Source organism: Tachypleus tridentatus, chromosome 6 (assembly GCF_004210375.1).
Source record: "Tachypleus tridentatus isolate NWPU-2018 chromosome 6, ASM421037v1, whole genome shotgun sequence".
NCBI classification, from domain to species: domain Eukaryota; kingdom Metazoa; phylum Arthropoda; class Merostomata; order Xiphosura; family Limulidae; genus Tachypleus; species Tachypleus tridentatus.
The window spans coordinates 83,241,789-83,263,016 of record NC_134830.1 but is presented as its reverse complement, the minus strand read 5'-3'; the positions used below and the strand labels follow the sequence as shown (position 1 = coordinate 83,263,016).

General features: G+C 32.6%; 1 protein-coding gene across 15 annotated transcripts in view; it reads right to left on the bottom strand.

Moving 5' to 3' along the window:
- Positions 1-21,228, bottom strand: part of LOC143252924 (coiled-coil domain-containing protein AGAP005037-like) — a 322,060-nt gene that overhangs the window by 124,594 nt on the left and 176,238 nt on the right. The gene's annotated exons all lie outside the window — the stretch shown is intronic.

The window sequence follows — 21,228 nt, the reverse complement described above, 5'->3', positions numbered from 1 at the left end:
AAATGAACTGTATAAAGTGAGAATTTCTGTATTTATTATAGCGTCCACCCTTACATTAAGTTTATAATCTGGACAAAGGACGAGTACCTCATCTTGTATTTTACAAATGTGTTTAATGACATTTAGATATTTAGCTCAATGTCTTTTTAGCAAAATAATATTTAAGAATTTTATATCAGAAAAAAACTAAATAATTTAGTTTTTTTGTAGTACTTCAAAAGAAAAACCTGGAAAGTGTTTACTAAATATTATAAATTTTACAATAAGATATTATTTTCTTAGCACTGGTACAGAATGACTCATCTGCACTTCGACCACCATGGTAAATCAAGCCCTGTATTTTAACGTTGTAAGTCTGTAAATTCATCGCTGACTTATTGACAAAATGATTTCGGTGTTATATACTAACGTGTTGTCAAGATAAATAATATTGAAGATGTATTTTCAACAGCAAATTATATGTTAAATTTACTTGGTTAGATGTGGCTTTTGTTTCATAGTAGGTAAGCTATTTCAAAACAATGAATACTCATCACTGGCCTTCTGAATAATTTGAAAGAATACTATCTAACTCCTACTTAAGTTTTCTTCCATGTTCAATTTACTCAATGGGTGTACTAAAATGTGCACATTGATGAGTAAGGTGGAATGAATGGCATCTGCCTGTTGTAAAAACTCGGGCGCAGAGAACGATGTTTCGAAAGTTAGGTCAGAATGTGTAGTCTTCGTTCCCTAGGTTGGTAGTTGATATGGACTCCATATAAAATGCACGAGTTCGTATATATTTGCTCACTTCATGTCTTGATACTATAACCTTGAATGGAGTATGTGCATACTTATTAAATTTGGTAGACTTTTAGTAATGGTTACATGATTTTTTTTTTTTTGCACACAAAAAATCAGATTTTTAAATGAATTATTTTACTAAGGATTTGTTTGTGAAAATATCAAGTACTTTTTGTTACTAGTGGCCCAGCATAGCCAGGTGGTTAGGGCGCGCGATTCTCAATCTGAAGGTCTCGTGTTTTCTTTTCTTTTGGTCTAAAATATATAAAATTTGGAGCTAACAAAAGTATCAACTTACCCTCTTCGAATCTAAAGTGAAAAGAAAATTTCTCATGAAAATAATTTGCGAAGGTTCAACATGGTGGACATTCAGAGTTTTTTTTTTTTTTGTTATTCTCACGTTATAAAGAGACATAGGTTTACATTACCAAGTGTGTCAAAAATTGGAAAGAGATGGGTGGGGTCAATGTGTTTGATTCGGTACATGAACCAATATCTCGTCAAATAAAAAAAAAAATTATATACGAGTTTTTTATTTTATATTCTAGCTCGTCGAGAAGGGTAATTTGAGTTCATAATTGGTACGAAACAATAGGCTTTGTATTTGGACATCAAAAACATGTAATATGAATGCAGCATTCAACATACCAGGTGACACGCATATCAATATTTGTGTGTGTGTTGTTTTAATATTTACTTTTCAATTGAGAAATTAGTTAATGTACAATATTAAAATTTGTATTATAATCTATAATTTCATACACTTTGACATAAATTCATTAAATAGTACATAAATTTTGGGTGCAAGTCACGAAACGCGATGGTTTCTGGCCCATGACAATACAGTTAAAACCGGGGTTGTCATAAATTTGGATTTCGTCTCGCACTTAATTGATTTATATTCTACTCACTGTTGGATTTAAGGAGAGTATTCTAGAGGTGCTTGGTGCTGGAAGATTCTATCTGACTTCACAAGCTGTAAGGAAAGGCCATGAAGAGCAGACTAGAGAGGCTATTTCTGTTATTTGTTATCCGCTACATAGCATGATACAAACTGACGAGCCTACAACAACTTTAAGAAAATACAAAGCACTGAAGATACAGAACTGGCACGTGCTGACATTGGAAGACCTTCACACACCACTCTGAAAGGTGTTAAGGCATAAAATTTACTTATATCAAAATACAATAGTATAAAAGTCACTGTGTGTAAGTCCTTATTAAAAAAAAAAAAAAAAAAAAAAGGTGATATAATTCAATGCCAAAACAAGAAAGCAGAAAACGTTCGCGAAGAGAGAATACAGAATACTAAAAGATCAGAGTTTTAAATAGAAGGGTTGCACATCAAAATCCTCCTGGAGAAGACCACAACAGCCGGAAAAGATAATAATAACGTTACTACTACCTTTTACTCTCTCCTTACGTACAAAATTTCAGTAAACAACTCGCTGATAAACACAGACATGGGACGGAAATCTTACAATAAGATCCGATCCAATGAAAAACAAACAGAAACCTATTAATGAAAAAATACAAAACCGTTATCTATAAAATTCCATGTTCCTCCAACGAAACTTGCTTAGGAGAAACTGGAAGAAAATTCAAAACAAAAATAAAATTACACAGTGACAGCATGGGACTCTTGAAAATACAAACTTCAGCCATTGCATAATACACCATGTCAATTAGACACAAAATAAACTGGGATTAAGCTAGAATCATCGACACGTACATTTTTAGAAATGATAAAAGTAAATAATCTTTCCACATTAACAAAATAGTGTTCTGTTAACAAAACGGAGATTGGGAATTAGATGTGAAAAATCTATCGCTACTGGTGGTTGAAACCTTATGCAGTCTTTTCACCAATCAAAACTTGCAATAAACAAACCAGTCGCAGCATGTCCACTAGATTACTACAAAGACCTCCAATACTATATATACACACTGACGTGAACAGAGTAAGAAGGAAAGAAAGTGGCTTGAAACAAGTTAAGCACAATGAAATAGTATTTATATTAAACACTAAAAATACATCGGAGGAAAAAATAAATGTATTAAAACGTCGTCCTCAACAGTTGTGTTTCTACAACAGGCAATTGCCGTCCATTCAAGTTTACGCATCATGAATATTCTGCTTAAACAACAAATCAAAGTATCTGCATATTCATGTGCCTGTGGATGTATTGAGGTAGGTTCAATATAGTTCTGTAGCAACAACGAAAATTAAATTGATAAACTATCTATGATACCTACAGTGGTGATATTTTTTTATATTTAACATAACTTTGCACACGACATACATCAGTATTCTTATGCAACGTAGAGACAAATGACACAAAATTTCGATGAAAGTATCCTTTTTGTTCCTCTAGTAAAGCAATCATCTTAAAAACTACCTTCCAAGCTAATGAGGATTAAAGTCTTTATAAAAACAAATTGAAGGCGGTACCTATGAAAGAATAACCATCAATCCAGGAAGATTATGTAATTAAGCTTATCATTTGGTGTTCATCGAGATAAGAGGTGAAGTTATGCTCTCAAGGTTTCAGCCACACATTAAAATTGAAACTGGAGCCACAGTAAGCGTGTTTATTTACAAAAATGTTAAACTTCTCGTTGCTCACTGGTTTTGGTTTTTTGAGTAACTAGGTATCGGCTGCAGAATAACAGGGGGGCTTGTCAGAATTATTTTATATTAACTTCAACAAGAGTATGAAAAAAAGAAAGTGGCTTGAAACAAGTTAAGCACAATGAAATAGTATTTATATTAAACACTGAAAATACATTAGAGGCAAAAATAAATATACCATTTTTCTATCTTTTCTTATCCACACATTCCTGAAGAAAGTGTGACACATATCCTCTATGCAGAGAGCCATACGTGAAAATTGTAGTTAACAACTTTTCTTGGCTAAGCATCAGTATATTTGGCGAGCACATTATTAGTGACTTCTAGCAAGTATCTGTCCCATTTTTTTCGACTATAATTAACAAACTTCCCAAGCATCTGCTTGATAATTCATAGTACCCACTTTTCCAAATCATAAGACTGAAGATTATAAGGTAAACAGAGAATATTTACCACACTTTACGCTTTATACAAGTAACAGAATAACTTAGCTACCTATTCAAATTACCTTCCTAATCCAAGTAAATTATTTAAGGTGTAAATCATTCTTCTAAAGATTATGCTAGGTATCAATCAGTATATAATCATTGAGTTACTTAGTGACATGATCCACAACAGCCATCATATATCAGTTACCCTGTCTGCCTCTGGAGGATAATCAATATCGGGAGGACAGTAATATTCCAGATAATTTTTGTAAAGGCGAATGAATACTTCCCTACTAGAATTTACCCTCTCTTGTTTATTTTTCCTCTGGACAGTGCATATCTTGCAGTGTTGGCACAATTGATTAGTGATACAACCAGAATATGAACAGTAAAACTGTCGTCACATATTATTACAAATATATATGTAACACCTAGCTGACCTTGGATCTTTGTGTAATGCAAAGTACTAAAAAAATTCTGCCTGAAAGAGTTAAAGACCACTAGCTGTAACATAAGTCGAGAACTATATCTCACTGGTTGATAGAAACAGCATAGTACTCTTTTTCGCACATACAGTTATCATACAAGTGCCACAGACAATTTCTATTGACCAAGCATCACTTGGTTGAATGGCAAGGAGTACCCATATAAATCCGGGTAATGCATTAACTCTTCGTGGAGTGCTTTAAGTATGAAATCTGATATCTAGTAATTAGTGAAATTTACTGTTGTATGGTTTAATTTTACTATGGCAAAATTGCATTATTTTCCATATGATGTCCATGTGGCTAATATTCAACAAATGATGAAACCAAGAAATGCAATACAACAAAGTAATCCTCCTGTAATGTTGTTATCCACTATGTTATCGCCCCTTTAGATTTGAGAGTGGTCTTCTCAAAGGGTAAACATTTATCCATGTAAGTAGTGTCAGTAACGTTTGATGCCGTTCATAACTGCAAGCACTTCTTTCTTCATAATGTAGTACTAACATTCAAGAGCCATTAACATATGATTAGTATGCTCCATCAAATACATGCAATTCCATTTTCTATCTGTGAATCAATAAACTTGTTCAAATATTACTTGAAATAGTATCCAAACAAAACTTAGAATTCTGTTACGAATACATCAACACTGGAGTTCATGTTAAAACATGTTTTAAGAACAAGAATGCTTATTTGCATTCCACAGTCCACTTAACATATTCTGATGTAATTAAGAGATATGCTCTCGGAAGCAACTGGCAAAACCTTTGGCCAAGTTCATTAAAGATCCTCCCTCTTTAAAAACTCAACTCAATGGACAGTTGAATTCTCCAACTGGTCAGAATGTCTATACAACTATATTCTGTTTCTGTACTTGCATCATACTTCAATATATAATGGTACTGAGTGTTATACCATTCATATTCGGGGTTAGACCCTGTATTATAAGTTCTTTAGTCAAGCCATTCCAGATAGTAACCTGCCTGAAATGTGTCAAAAAATGTCTTGACCCACTTCATTCATATACTTAAATGTTAAGGTTTTATTTCTCGAGTTCCTATCACAATCATTTGCGATTTTGGTATAATTCCGTCTTTTCTTTTCAACACAAGGCTGAGATGTCTTAAATGTTGGAGTTGTAGTGGAGTGGATTTATACAAGAACGCCTAATATTCAGATAAATGTTAAGGCCTTGTTTTCGAGTCGCAAAATATAGACGTACAGGAAGTAAATTTTAACCACCTTTACAGAATCTCATTTTTCTACGTAATTACGATCACTCAGTTAGTATATATCCTAGCCTGTAGAAGCTCATTACTGTTCCAGAAATTTTCATTCTTTCAGTAATAGACGCTAACTATCTTGGACTGTCATGGGAGGCATCAACCAAAGTTTCCATTTAAACTCTGGTCAGTAAATGCTTAGAAATTGTTTAAAGAATTCTCCATTCAGTTTCAGACTTGGTAGACTTTGCACAAATCACCACTATTTTCAGTCTTCCATGCCTCTCTTGCATTGGAGTGGAAGAGTTCAGGTAGATAGTCTGACTGCCTGATCTAGATGCAATAAGTTTTACGAATTTTCTGTTACAGATTTGCAGTCACACTGCGAAAAAAGCATTGATCTTTGTAGGGTCGGTAAAAGTTTTGTCTAATACAGGACTTTTCCTAGGCCTAACAACTCTTTCTGGCAGCTGTTGCTCCTTAATACCAACCTTTCCTAGAATTTGAGACTTCAACTCAATGATACAATAGATTGGAAAGGCACAGCTGTATAGACTAATTAAGCAAAATAGAAACTCCTAAAGAACAACTATCGTGATCATAATACTAAATGTATTCTACCTGCCTACTTCATGGTAATCTAAGTAATCAGCAAGAGATACAGAATAATAGAAAAGTTACCAGAAGAAGTTATATGAATCAAAATCTATATTATCTTAACCTCGAGTGTGTTTGAAAAAGGAAGAAACTGTATACAAGTTAAAAATAGTGAAACAACATTTATCACAAACACTCAAAACAAAGGTTTTATACTAGAAATTTTAAATATTTTGCAATATATCAGAAACAAAATATCATATTTTTCTTAATGATGAAAAACCCACTTGAAATAAAAATGTATTTCAGAATCCATCAACTCTATCATCACAGAAATGCGAACTATTTCAAATGACTGAACGTAATGATTGTAGACAGATGAAACAATAATCAGTGATGACGAGAAACCCACTTGTTGAGAAATTTCTCAGCCCAAACGAGCCGTTTTTGCATATAAAGATTGTAGACAGAGCCCTTTATCTTTTGCGGCTACTACGCCTGACCAATGTCTCTAAGCTGTTTATTATTATCATAACTATTATTATTTATTACTGCTATAGATTGGTCATTTATGACTGTTTTTTGTGTATTTAATAAATAAATTTAAAAACATTATTTTTCATATTCTGAATTCTTACTCATAAATGTCGTTATCTGCATAGTTTTTGTCTTCGCCCGAGCCCTTTGTTGGTGAGATGCTGATTTTGTGTGTCGGAAACAATCGTTTATCTCACCATGCGCCACAAAAAAAGTCGATGTGACAAACTGTACAAAACGCATGACTGAAACTGACTTTTAATGCAATGACCGGATATTTTGCACTATACTCTTTCCTAAATTTTTCATTTACAGTTTTAGTCCTTTTAGATTTACCAGAAACAAGACAATCTCGTGAACGAGACCTCTTTTTTTTTTCCATCTTGTGAACGATCGCATTGGTATTTCTATTCTATGCCGCTTAGAAAACGAGAAATACCCATCTACGCGAGCGCTGATTGGCTGACAAGCACGGATGACGTAACTATGGATTCCCCCACGTACCCAATATGAAACTATTGGTAGAGTTCGGAGATAAAAATATTTTTTTTTATTTCAAGCACAAACATGATTATCGCAAGTGGCCGTTTGGACTATGACTAATATATTTATTGTCAAAATTTATTTGTATCTCACTATAAATTTTCTTTTCACCCATTTCAAGCCCTGGGGGAACAATTTATCACTTTATTGTATAGGCCTATATAATAATTTGGAAGTTGCAACAAGTCGTAATATTTGTCTGTATGAGCGTATAGTCGTAATATATACACCAAAATCGTAATGATTATGCTCAAATCGTAATGGTTGGCATCTCTGTCATCAACATACACTGCTGGCCAAAACCTTAAGGTTATTAGGCTTAGCCACTTGTTTGAGTAAAACTTCGAAAGATGAAAATAAGAAAAGGGAAAAAAAAAATAAAAACCTTTTTAGCATATTTAATAGGCAAGTGTGAACACTATGAAATTAGCCTAAATACTAGCTGTACAAAAGTTTAAGACCATACTGGAACGAAGCATTAATCGGTAAACACGTAACAAAATTTAGTCATTTGTGTTCAGGCATTAGCGTTGTCAACATCTCTTACTGACATCTCCTGTGTTACATTTGGTAAAAACATGGCAAAGGCTAAAACGTTGACAGAGTTTGAACGTGGCAAAATTGTCGAGCTGCAAAAGCAAGGTCTCTCTCAATGTGCCATCGCTGGTGAAATTGGGCGTAGTAAAACTGCTGTTGCAAATTTCCTAAAAGACTCTGAGAGATACGAAACGAGAATTTCAAGTGGTCGGCCCAAGAAAATTTCGCTGGCGTTGAGCAGGAGGATTCAACGAGTTTTCTGGCAAGACACCAGCCGATCGTCGAACCAGATTAAGACCCTTATGGATGCAGAATGCAGCTCATGAACAGTAAAATGGCATCTGCGAGAGAAAGGCTTTAAAACCGTAAACGTCTTCAAATACCACGCCTCCTTCCACACCTCCAAACCACTCTGTTAAACTTTGCTGAAAAACACCAAACATGGAACGTAGAAAGGTGACCGAAGGTTTTGCTCTCTGATGAGACAAAATGTAACCTGGGTGGCCTAGATGGCTTCCATCGTTACTGGCACGATAAGGATATCCCACCAGAGATATTTTCTACACGACACAGTGGAGGAGGTTCCATCATGATCTAGGGTGATTTCTCCTTCTATGGCACAATAAAGCTTCAGGTTATACAAGGGCGTCAAACAGCAGCTTGCTACATTGGCATGTTGGAGAGAGCATCTTTATTGACTGAAGGCCCTCGCTTGGGTGGAAATGACTGGATCTTTCAGTTGAACAACGCTGCAATCCACAATGCCCGCAGGACAAAGGATTTTTTCATGGCAACTAACGCGATTCTTTTGAACCATTCAGCGTGTTCGCTCGATTGAAAACGTTTGGGGTGGATGGCAAGTGAAGTCTGTAGAAATGGACGTCAATTCCAAATACTGCATGATTTTCGTGAAGCCATCTTCACCACTTGAAATAACATTCCAGCCAGCCTTTTGCAAACGCTTATATCGACCATGCCAAAGCGAATATTTGAAGCTATTCCCAATGACGGCCGTACAACTCACTACTGAGACCTCTTGTTGGACATTTCCTACCCTGTTAAGACATCTTTTTGGTGTGGTCTTGAACGTTTGTATATATACTAATTTCATAGTGTTCACTTTCCATATTAAATGTTAAAAAGTGTTTTATTTTTATCTTTCCTTTTCTTATATTCATCTTTCGAAGCTCTACTCAAACAAGTGGTTGATTCTATCAACGCAAAATGCATATTTTTCTTTATGTTCATTGGCCTTAAGATTTTGGCCAGCAGTGTACCTGTACTAGTATAATGATGAGTGTAAGGCTAAATTGATCGCTTGCGATTCAATTTGTGTCATAGAAATGTTGACTAGAACTGGTGTTTATTTATTTATTTGTACGTAGTTTTGGTTATTGAGCATAACTTTAGTTTTGGTGATAGTGAATTACATACGGATTGCTAATTTGTTGCTGTTGGTGTGTATCAATGGGTTGGGGCTTGGATGTAAAGTTCTAAAGCTATATTGTAGGCTTCAGTCGTTGGCGCTTCTGTGACAAGGAAAATTACATTAAAACTGGCCATTAAGGCTTCATGATTTAGTTAATTAAGAATATATTTGAAGTTGAAAGAGAATTTGAAAAAGGATCCGGCTGATGTTACATATTTAGAAAATGCTCACGCTATGTAGTTACCGAGATTGTAGTTAAATAATTCATAGGTCGACATTATGGGTCGTAGTGGATAATCAGGTTTGTGAGGTTTGAGGGTGCTGTATAATTGTGGTGTGCGTGAGTCGGTCTTTCGTAGGCAAGAATAAATGTTTTCAGAGATTGTGTTGTTTTTCATTTGTAGTAGTATTTTGTTTAACTCGTTTTCATGTGTTTTTGTTGGATTTGTGTTTTGTATTTTAAATTTGTTTGTATCTGACAAAATGTTGTTCATTTTTTGAATGTATTCATTTGTGTTCATTATAACTATAGCATTGCCTTTCTCTGCTTTTAGAATTTTGATGTTGTCGTCTTGTTTTAGGTTCTTTATAGAATTAATTTTCTTTGTGTGAGGTTGTTTTTTAGCTTTCTTTTCTGGGAAATTATATTGATAGTTTTGTGTGAAAATTCTTTGAAAAAGTTGTTTAAGTTACTGTTTTGTTGTGTTTCAGGGAAATAGATGTTTACAGTTCTACCCGCGAAGATAGGTTGTTGGTTGGCGGTGGAATTGTTGTCGAAGTTATCTTCTTTCTGGTGATTGTGTTTTGTCGTTTTGTTGGTGTTTACAGTTTGTCTAGAGTGGATCACCAGTCTTCTAGCTAGGTTTTCCACGCAGGCTTTCATTTCGATAGGTGGAATATTTCTAGGTGTTGCTGTGAAGTTGAGTCCTTTGGTGAGTAGATGTATTTCTTTACTGCTTAATTTTCAGTCGGATCTGTTAATTGTTTGTTTGTTTGTTTTTGAATTTCGCACAAAGCTACTCGAGGGCTATCTGTGCTAGCCATCCCCAATTTAGCAGTGTAAGACTAGAGGGAAGGCAGCTAGTCATCACAACCAACTGCCAACTCTTGGGCTACTCTTTTACCAACAAATAGTGGGATTGACCGTCACATTATAACGCCCCCACGGCTGAAAGGGCGAGCAGGTTTGGCGCGACGGGGATGCGAACCCGCGACCCTCAGATTACGAGTCGCACGCCTTTACACGCTTGGCCATGCCGGGCAGGATCTGTTAATTACGAGGATTGTTAGGGGTTCGTCGTGTTGGCTTTTTTTGTTGTTGGTAGCCTTATAGAATCCACTACCACCAAAACTAACTTTATGTTCAATGACAAAAACTACCTAATGGTTTAAATGGTTTAACTTGATAAATGGTTTAAGTATGGGGAATCCCGTGTCACCAGTTCAGTCAATATTTTTATGACACAGATTGAATCACAAGTGATCACTTCAGCCTTACACCCACCACTAGACTGGTACAGGTATGTTGATGATACAATTGCTGTATTCCCATCTACAGAACACACACTTTTTTTTCAGTCACGTTAACTCGATACATCCCAACATAAAGTTCACCTGTGAACAGGAAAAAAATAACCAAATAGCATTTCTTAACCTCAAAGTCATTAGACCTGATACACAATGTAAGACAGAAATCCACAAAAAAATCATCCATGCTGGATTATATATTCCCTGGGACTCAGCACATGAAACAAAACAAAAACATAAACCAAATAAACACGGCCACAAAGCTACACTCACCCGATAAAATTAACGATGAAATCTACAAAATAAAACAACACTTTATTAACATCAACAAACTTCCTCAAAAAACCATGAAAAAAATTATACACACACATCTAGACCAAGAACAAACAAACGACAATAAATCCCAAGACACAACAAATTACAAAACCTTATACTGCTGCATATCATATGTTCCCAACATCAGCGAAAAAATAACCAACATGTGGAAAAAAAAACTTATAACAAAACACAACATTCCAGTAAACACCAATTTATTCGAAAACCAGGTACAAAACTAAAGTCCATGCTATGTCAAAATAACACTGACAAACACAACACCAACATAATTTATAAAATAATGCAACAACTGCCACGACTTCTATATTGGAGAAACAAGCAGAAAAATTGTAACTATATTCAAAGAACAACAACAACAAAAAACACCTTCACACGTTTATGAACGCTGCAAATCAAATACACACAGCATACATAACCATAAAAAAAACACGCAGATATTAAATAGGGAAACAAATGTAAACGAACGCAAAATCAGAGAAGCCCAATTTATACAGCAACTAAAAAAAAATTAAACTAACATAAAGGAAAACCTTTATACCTATATTAAATAATAACCTAACATCCACCTGCAATGCTCCCTACAGTCCGGTACCTGTTGGTACTCTCGTCCCTAAGACGTGTGTCCGTCAACGGTACATTCAAACACTCTCTCTTTCTTAACCTGAAGATGACCTACGAAGGTCGAAACATTGTTCTCCATTTATCAGTAAAATATTATCATATTTTTCTTTAAAATATGTTTGAGACTTAGAAATAATGTTGTTATACAATAAAAATAATAATACCATTCTTTTCGAAAGAGACACTGGCCAGAAAATGGTGCTATCTTTTACTTGAAAATAACATTGTATCATTGAGGCATCACCTATCTTGCAAGTGTTTTCCAAAGTTTAATCCTATATAGTATGCACCGTTTACAGGAGTTGTTTTAATGAAAAAGTGCATGTGGCAACTTGGTCGATTGTGCTTATATCTATTGCATTTCTGTTCTTAAGTTTCTGCTTTGACGTCGTAACCTAAAACGTCAGTTCGTTTACTGAAAGTTTCAGGAGAACATTGGCATATCTTTGCTGCTAAAAAGTCTGAACGTACGGAAACTTCGTTGGCGGATGATGGATAGAGAGTTTGAATATCCAAGTAAAAACGCCATTTAATACTAGCACGTTAAACTTAACCATAAATCTAAAAAACATCAGTTTGGATTACAACTAAAAATGTATATTTACTCCTAGATATTTAAACTTTGAAAACTATTTGAAAAAAATCGCTTTATACAAACTTTTTGTATACAAGCAATATTATAAAGAACATTTAGTCTTGTATGTGCAGAAAAGCGTAAAATAGCATAAACGACTTTAATTTTGCTATATTTATATTAAGTTTTGTTGCCATAACTGGAAGGTATTTCTTATAGACATATTGCAGAACAATAAGCTGTCCAAAATTGTAGCTATTATTCATTTAACAACCAAACAAACATCCACTTTGTTTCTCTTTCAGGTTGTAATAATATCTCTATTTCTATACAAAAGTTGAAAATTATATGTGAATGTCAAATATTCAGTTCTTTCAAAAACAATACATACACTGACCTATCTTTTAAATGAAAAGTCAGTATTGTCTTTTGTTAGTTGCTGTTGTGTTGTTACAAGCATTCTTCTTTGTAGAGCAAACTGTATGTAATAAATACGTGCATGTACACACACACACACACACACACACACACGCACACAAAAGTTCATAGAACTAAGCTTACGTACTGACGTTTGTCTTAGTGAGTAAATTACTAGGAAATGAGTAAAAAAGAAATAGCTGAATAAAATTATTATTCACTGATCCAAGTGTTTCATTATTTGTTCCTAATCTTTTGCATAGAAGAAAACATGTACTCCACATTTTGAAGAGTGTCAAAATGACTGCAAAGGTATGTGTTTGTGTTGAGGATGACTTAGTTATAAAACTGTTAGTTGTTTTTAACTTTTCAATATAAAGTATTAAACAATTTGAGTTGTTGTGTCAAAATATTTTACATTGGATAATTTCTTTAAAAGTTTTAATTTATTGTTTGACATTACATTTTATGCAGAAATGTAACGTTAATTTTATAATTAATATGTATTAGAAAAAACAGTTTACGCTAGTACGTTTCTATTTTCAAAACATCTGTATAACTTTTGTTTTCAAGTTGTTATTTTACTGAGATGCATTTGAACCAACGTAACTTAAATGAATTTGAAATATATTTTATATATTTTGGTTTGTTGGATATGTTTTTTCCAATAAACAACAATTACAAGGTAATTTGATAAGATTGGTATACCGTGCTTGATAAATATCTCGAATGAACTTTCACAGCTAACAACATTCCTGCAAACTCCACTTCAATGATTGTGCTGGAAATATGAAAAGGAAATATGGGTAGGGACTTACGGGCCACCCTGTAGTAATTAAGAGGTGATACTATTAAGTGATACTTTAAATGAAGATTACAAGATATATCAGTGTAACAGTACCACTTTCAAATAAAAAGTGCAAGTCGTTGTGAATTCGTAAAAAACAAACAAAATTTAAACTGTGTGACAGTGCCACTTCAAAATAAATACTGCAAAATTATTGTGAGTTTTTTGAAGTATTTTGGACTGTGACAAACCAGTGCAAGTTTAGAACTTTAAAATATTACCTAACGTTCTAAAGAAGGACGCAAATACGAAAACACCATTCATAAGCATAGTCAAAACCAGAATTAATCTTAGCTGCTTTAAAGTAATTTTCCGCGGTGTTTTTTGTTGCATGATCAGTACAAATCTAGGATAAACACTTAGAATGCAATTTAATTCTTATGTAATTTTGATTATATTTACATTTTCAACTATTCACAAAATATTTACTTGAACATGATCTCAAAATATTATATGTTGCAATATTATTCCTTTGGCAAACCTTAGCAAAAATATATCTATATGCAAGTTTAAAGACAATTTCCATATGATCTGCTCTCTCATTTAAAAAAAAAAAAAAAATTGTTTCACAGTAAATCTATTAAACTATGGATTAAATTACAGCTAGTAATTGGTAACTGTTAGACTGTGATATCAGAATTACAAAAAAAAAATATAATAAATTTTAATATGAAACCACAGCAAGGAGGAGGGAAAGAAATTTACTGCGGACTTGGTAAGAGCGAAACTACGTCAGGAAATTGGTTCGCTCTTTAATGTCCTTTGCACTGTCTCCACAGTTGTCGGCAAGGTATAATAAATCAATAAAATGTTACATAAATCACACTATATAGCAGGAAGTAATAGCACATGCGCAACCTACTTCTACACAATCAAAATGGTGTTGCAACTCTAAAGCTCTGTACATTTATAAACGTTCTACAGTTTTCTCACAAAAGAAGATCAATAACATCGGGGTTAAGCTACAAAACCAGAAAAGTTTTCTTGTCTTTCGGGTTATAAAATCAGTAATAAGCATTAACTTAGTTAGAAGCTATACATTAAAATATTAAAACATTTAAAATGCTATACACAGACTGCTGAAACTTAGAAAACACATCATCCAGATAAAACAAAGCGATTGAAGTTGAATTTCTTTTTATTTTCAGTAAATTGAAATATACAAGATAAAATTTATAAAACCAATTTTTGATATATCCCACTACTAAACAATCACTGGAAAAATCGATAATGTAAAACGGAAAAATTTTGAGATTGCTTTGTATGAATAAAAAAATTGTAAAATAGAATTCTACTCGTCAGTATTTCATTGAATGTAATAATTTAAATGACATATTGAATGGACACCGTACTTACATTTCACTTTTTGAAAATAAGTTCTCCTCTAGTTCCCACATTAGAAAAACAGTAATGTTAAAATTAAAAACAAAAATTCTAGAAACGGTATGCTTAGAATTATATAACGAGCTTAAACAATAGTTCACCTATCGTATTCAGGTGTATTGCCAAAACAAATAGACGCTTAAACAATAGTTCACCTATCGTATTCAGGTGTATTGCCAAAACAAATAGACGCTTAAACAATAGTTTACCTATCGTATTCAGGTGTATTGCCAAAACAAATAGACGCTTAAACAATAGTTCACCTATCGTATTCAGGTGTATTGCCAAAACAAATAGACGCTTAAACAATAGTTCACCTATCGTATTCAGGTGTATTGCCAAAACAAATAGACGCTTAAACAATAGTTCACCTATCGTATTCAGGTGTATTGCCAAAACAAATAGACGCTTAAACAATAGTTCACCTATCGTATTCAGGTGTATTGCCAAAACAAATAGACGTTACAAATGAATTAATTATAAACAAAACATTAGTTGAGATCAAACAGTTTTAAAAAATAAAGTACACAGCCTGGATGTTAGTTTAACTTTTTCTTTTAATTAGTAATTTGTAATGCTTCTTTTATCTTGCCTCCATCAGTTGCACAGCGGTATAAATCAAGATTCGATACCAGTGGTGAGCACAGCTTTGTACTTAACGTCAAAGAAACAGTAGTTCATCTTTTTTTAGAAAAAAATGAGGTGAGTTTTATATTTTTTTTCAGAACTAGGTTAAATTTTGTTTAAATTCTCAAAAACATGAAAGATTAACGATCATGTTAATACGAAAAGTTACCTTTCGACTTGTTTCTCCATTAAAGCAAGATATTCCTCTTGATAGAAAGGATATATTTTTTAAGAAAATAATATTTTGTTGAAACATAACTATGGTTTACAACAGGAATAACAGAAAAGTAACACTGATTTGCGATTGACCTTTTTTAATATTTTGTTTAAATTTTTCTACAGCACATGATGATACTAGAATAGCAGGTAAAGAACAATGATTTGTTTTCAGTTAAAATTCCCGCTTTTTGTGTTTGGATCAGGGTGATCAGTTTTATAATTACATTCACGAATAGTGTTTATTCAAACCTAAAGAAGAAAAAGAATTATTTGGAATAAATTATTTCTTGAAATGAATAAACTCGTATTGAAATTGTCTCCTACCTTACATATACTTTAAGCATTAATTTGTGAATAATTCATCCGACAATTGTTTGAACTACTCAAAATGAATGTGAAGCTCAAACTATCGCTCGATTTACAAATTTTCAGAGTTACACCGGTTTCAGGAATTTCAACCTCTCTTTAGTAACTCTTGACAAGAATTCAATGATTTACAATAATAACTTAGTAGCAACAATGATGCTACATATATAAAAATACGTTTATATATTTTATGATATATAAAATAGTATTAATTTGATGAAAAAAGTATCTTAAATACATTTAATATAAACTCCAGCACTAAAACAAGCCTAGTCCTATCTTCCGATTTTCTTTTACCAATAGTTACTAATGAGAGATGAAATTCCTTAAAACTAGTATAGCTCTGTGAGAATTGGTAAATCGTATGATAGATAAGGCTTAACATTTATTTTTAGTTGATCATATATATTTTGATAAGAATATTATAAAATGGTAGAGTTTGATTTGTTTTCTTCTTCCGTAATATATTTTATGACAATAATACTTAAAATTTAATTTTCCGAAAACGTTTGAATGTAAGCTTGTTAGAAAATCTGGTAAATGCATCATTTTTATAGCAAAAACAATGAATAGGGTGGCTATGCTGTATCTTAAGCATATAATTCAATATTAATATTAAAACGTCATGACTTATTCAGGACTGATAACTTTTCCTTGTCACATTTATTTGTACAGCATACTTAAAAATAAATGTGTGGTGTTTGCTTTTCTTTTATTATTCACCACACTGAACCTGATATTTATGTGAAGGTAGAATTATCTGAAACTGGTAGAACTCAAAGACAAGTAGCGAATCGAGCGATAGATTGGACATGATGTGTATTCCTAATATTCGTTTTATCAGTAGTTGTTCATAACTCAGCTTCGGACAAGTTCAACGCCAATAATCTCAAAGAACGTTCTCTTTTGTTTCACTTCAACTCAGCTTTACAACTTTACGTTTTAGAGTTGATTCAATGCTTGACGATAAACGCTTTGAAGAAATAAATGGAATAGCAATGGAGAATCTGATAACTCCCGTTGTAACTAATATCTTTTGTGAATAGCATTGACGAACTTGACTTATCTACCACTACATTTCTCCATTTATTGCTATCATTACGTTATTATACATTTGTTATAGGATTTGTCGGTAATATTTGTGTTATTTTTTTTTTATTTTCAATTCACACTTAAGAAAGTTTACTAAAATTTTCTGTACTTAAATATTTCTGTCTCAAAATTAGACCTTATTCGGTGGAGCCCTATAATTAGCATGCTCGGCTATGAATCTAAATATCTAATGATTTAGCCTTTAACGCGAAAACGCACTCTGCGGTTTGGAACTGTATTTCTTTTAGAAATATTAACAAAAGAGTTGGCGACGGGTGCTGTTGACTAGTAGCTCTTCCTACAGATTATTAATTAAAAATTAGGGAAAGTTGCGAAGATTGTCTTTTGTGAGTTCTGTGTGAACATTCTTAAACAAACAAAGCAATGTAACTGACTATTTAATATAAGCATTTACCACAAATGAACTCTATGAAAATGTATGTTATTTGGTTAAATGAAAGAGAAAACAAAAACGAACGTTACCATTTCTTAATAATCTTGTTTAAATATCTAATTGTTTAATAATAATATTTATATAAATGAATTAATATGAATGTATGTAGTTCTTTCTCATTTACTCACGGCCAGTAACAGCAGTTTGTATGTATGAATCAAATCATGTAGTAATAAGGTTAAAAGACAACGCTGAGAAGCTTGCAGGAGAAACTCTTATATCAATGCCAGTACAAACCTTCTCTCAGGAATTTGACTTCCTTTGCAGTAATAAGGCATAAACACAATCCCGGAATGTCTTAATCAACTTTCATAGGGAATAAGACTACTGAAAAAAAGTATGATATAGCTAGAAACGTCCAAAGATGGAAAATCAACAGGACGGTATACAACCAAACGGCTACTGGTAAAATCAGGCTAAGGACTCTCACCTACTGCTAGGCTTCAGGCTTTCATATGAGGGGTCAGCTCCCGTCGGCATAACCAAAGAAATCAACAGCTAGCATTTAACTCATTAACGTTTGACGTTATAATATCCTTAGATTTTAATCCTAAATCTTTTAACATGAGCTGCTCACTGATTTCAAGAAATATGTTGGTGCTAATAATTCTCATCTATCATCAAAAATAAAAACACTATTAATGAATGGAACTTTAATACTAAACCTTCTAATACAGCAAATAAATAAATGTTCAAAATGATACACAGTCCTTGTTTCTTTCCAGGTATGTCATATTCTTTAAATATAATATAAGCGAAATACTTACAAATTAAAAAATCAAAGTTACTGTTTTTTACTCCTAGTACGAAATGTAGTTGTGCTTTATGAAGAAGTATAATACTTACAAATAGTAAGCACTTTCTATGATTATGAATATTTTAATCTATCAGTGATACAGAACAAAACCAAGCTATCTCTAAAATGAACATAAACGTAACTCTTTTCACCTTTTGAATCACATTAATAAAAGTCAACACAACTTGGAAAATAAAAACCAAAATAATTCTAAAAGAAACACAAAATGTTGTAAAGAATACATAAAAGACGTTATCCCTCTAGTGGCACAGCAGTATATCAACGGATTTCCACCTTTAAAAAAATTATGAAACAGGATTATTCCCTAAGAAAAACACTCCCTTGGTGGCACAGCAGTATGTTTGTATACTTACAACGCTAAAAACAGGTTTCGATACCTGTGGTGGGCAGGGCATAAATAGCCCATTGCGTAACTTTGTGCTCAATTCTAAACAAATAAATAAATAAAATGATGTTAATTACTTAATATTCAACAACACAAGATGAATAAGAATCCAAGCTGCCCAACTTACCTTTCTTAAAATAGGTCTAATTTTTAACTAATTAATTTTCTCTTTGTTTCGAGCTGGTTATATAATTTTTTTATATTGTCTCTACAGAAATTGTAAATGTTTTGTTAACCAGTTTGGTTTAGCATTACGCTTGATGACCATGAGTTAACAAATTAAAGTGTTGTGTAGTTTTTCTTTAGTGTATCCTGTTTTTAGCCATTTTACGATTAAAAGTTGCTTTAAAGTATTCTTTACTCATAGTTTTCATCAAAAAACTCCTAATTTTGTTGAATTCTATTCCATTTTGTATGTAAAGCACACACATACTCCATTCTCCCCTATGATATATTTAACACGTCATTTATTATCAATTGTTTAAATAACTTTCACTTTTAGATTCTTGAACAAGAAAAGAGAAAAAGCATATAAAAAATATTAAAGCTTTACCATGCCTGTAAATCTCGTTGCTGTAGTAACGCATTTTGGCTTCTTAACTAGGAATAAAATGAATACATTTATCTGACCTATGACTGTTTATACTAAATAATAACTATATATATATATGTACATATACTGCTATCGATTTCAGCGAACTAACTAGAACAGCAAAACTAAGAATAACTTCAGTCATATGCTATAACCAAGAAGAAAGGTACACTTTTGAAAACGTTCAAGTTAAACAGTTTTTATCATTTTGTATCAAGACCTCCTGAACTTAGTATTTTTCTGACATCATGAATGTATAATAAGGAACTGTCCATTTCACATTAGGCCAGTGGTTCTCAAATTGTGCGCCGCGGCGAACTCATAGGGGCGCCCTCTGGATATTTCAAATTTTCAAGGAAAATACAACGATATTGACATCTGTCGGAACTGACACAGCGTGAACTACTAGCTCTAGGTAGTTTACAGTTTTAACATTAGATCGCGCTACATTCCTTTCAATAACGTTCTCAAATGTTTGAGATATGTTTTTGTTTATTTATATTTTCGGCTACGCTGGTAACGGTTCGAATCCCGGTCGTACCAAACATGCTAGTCCTTTCAGCAGTGGGGGCGTTATAATGTTACGGTCAATCCCACTATTCGTTGGTGAAAGAGTAGCCCAAGAGGTGGCGTTGGATGATGATGACTAACTGTCTTCCCCCTAGTCTTATGCTGCTAAATTAGGAACGGCTAGCGCATATATCCCTCGTGTAGCTTTGGGCAAAATTCAAAAACAAACAAGGGTCATTAAACAACAAAAGAAATTACCTATTTCACATAAGTATTCCTCCGTAAAAATATATAACCATAGTAGACATTAAAAAACTTATATTTAAAGATTTTCATCAACTTCAATTGTGTTAAAGACAACATTCAAATGTTTCATGACTATTGTTAAATGGAAGAAGATTTTTTGAAAATTTTGTACCTAAACACTCAGTCAAAATGTAAATAAAATAATATGTCTCTTCATAGATATAGCTGTGTGTATACAGAATTATACCAAAAGTTTAGAAACATGTTCAGTACACAATATATTCATAAGTTCTACTTGAATGTGGTTTATGATGATTATGCATAGCTAAACATTGAATATACAATATTTAAGTTTATATTACCAACATTTACTGAATAGTTCTTCATATTTTAAAAATATTAATGATTTTTTTTTCTAAATTCATGTATATAATATAAATATTTTTGGCTTAATCATCATTAGTTATCCACTTTTTAAATCCTGAATTAATAGATGTGTGTTTTACCATCATGATTTTATTTGGAACTTTATTATAAAGCATTTGGACTTGATACAAGTAACTTTTTTATACCTATTTTCTTCTTTATTATTTTGTACTTTCCCAAGCTATTCAACTCATGTTTCATATATTGATTCTGCTTTTTGCCATTGATACATACCATTGTTGAACCTATTTACTGTTTTACAAGAATGTAATTTATATAAAAATAATACTATAATAATAAATGTTTAAAATTTAATTTTACATCATTGTGCTACAATAATAACAGCACACATCTTATAATATCTTTATAACCATATTATAACTTCCCCTACCTCCCAACATGGTAGCTCAGAGATAGGTTTGATTACTTATAATATTTAAAATTGGGTTTCATTACAATGCGGAATTTATTAGTATTGTGTTTTAAAATTTTACTTCTTATTTTACCTTTCCTGTAGCATTTAAATTTTTTAAAGAGTTTATAGCTTTAATGATTTCATCACTTGATGTAAAATACATTGAACGTAGAG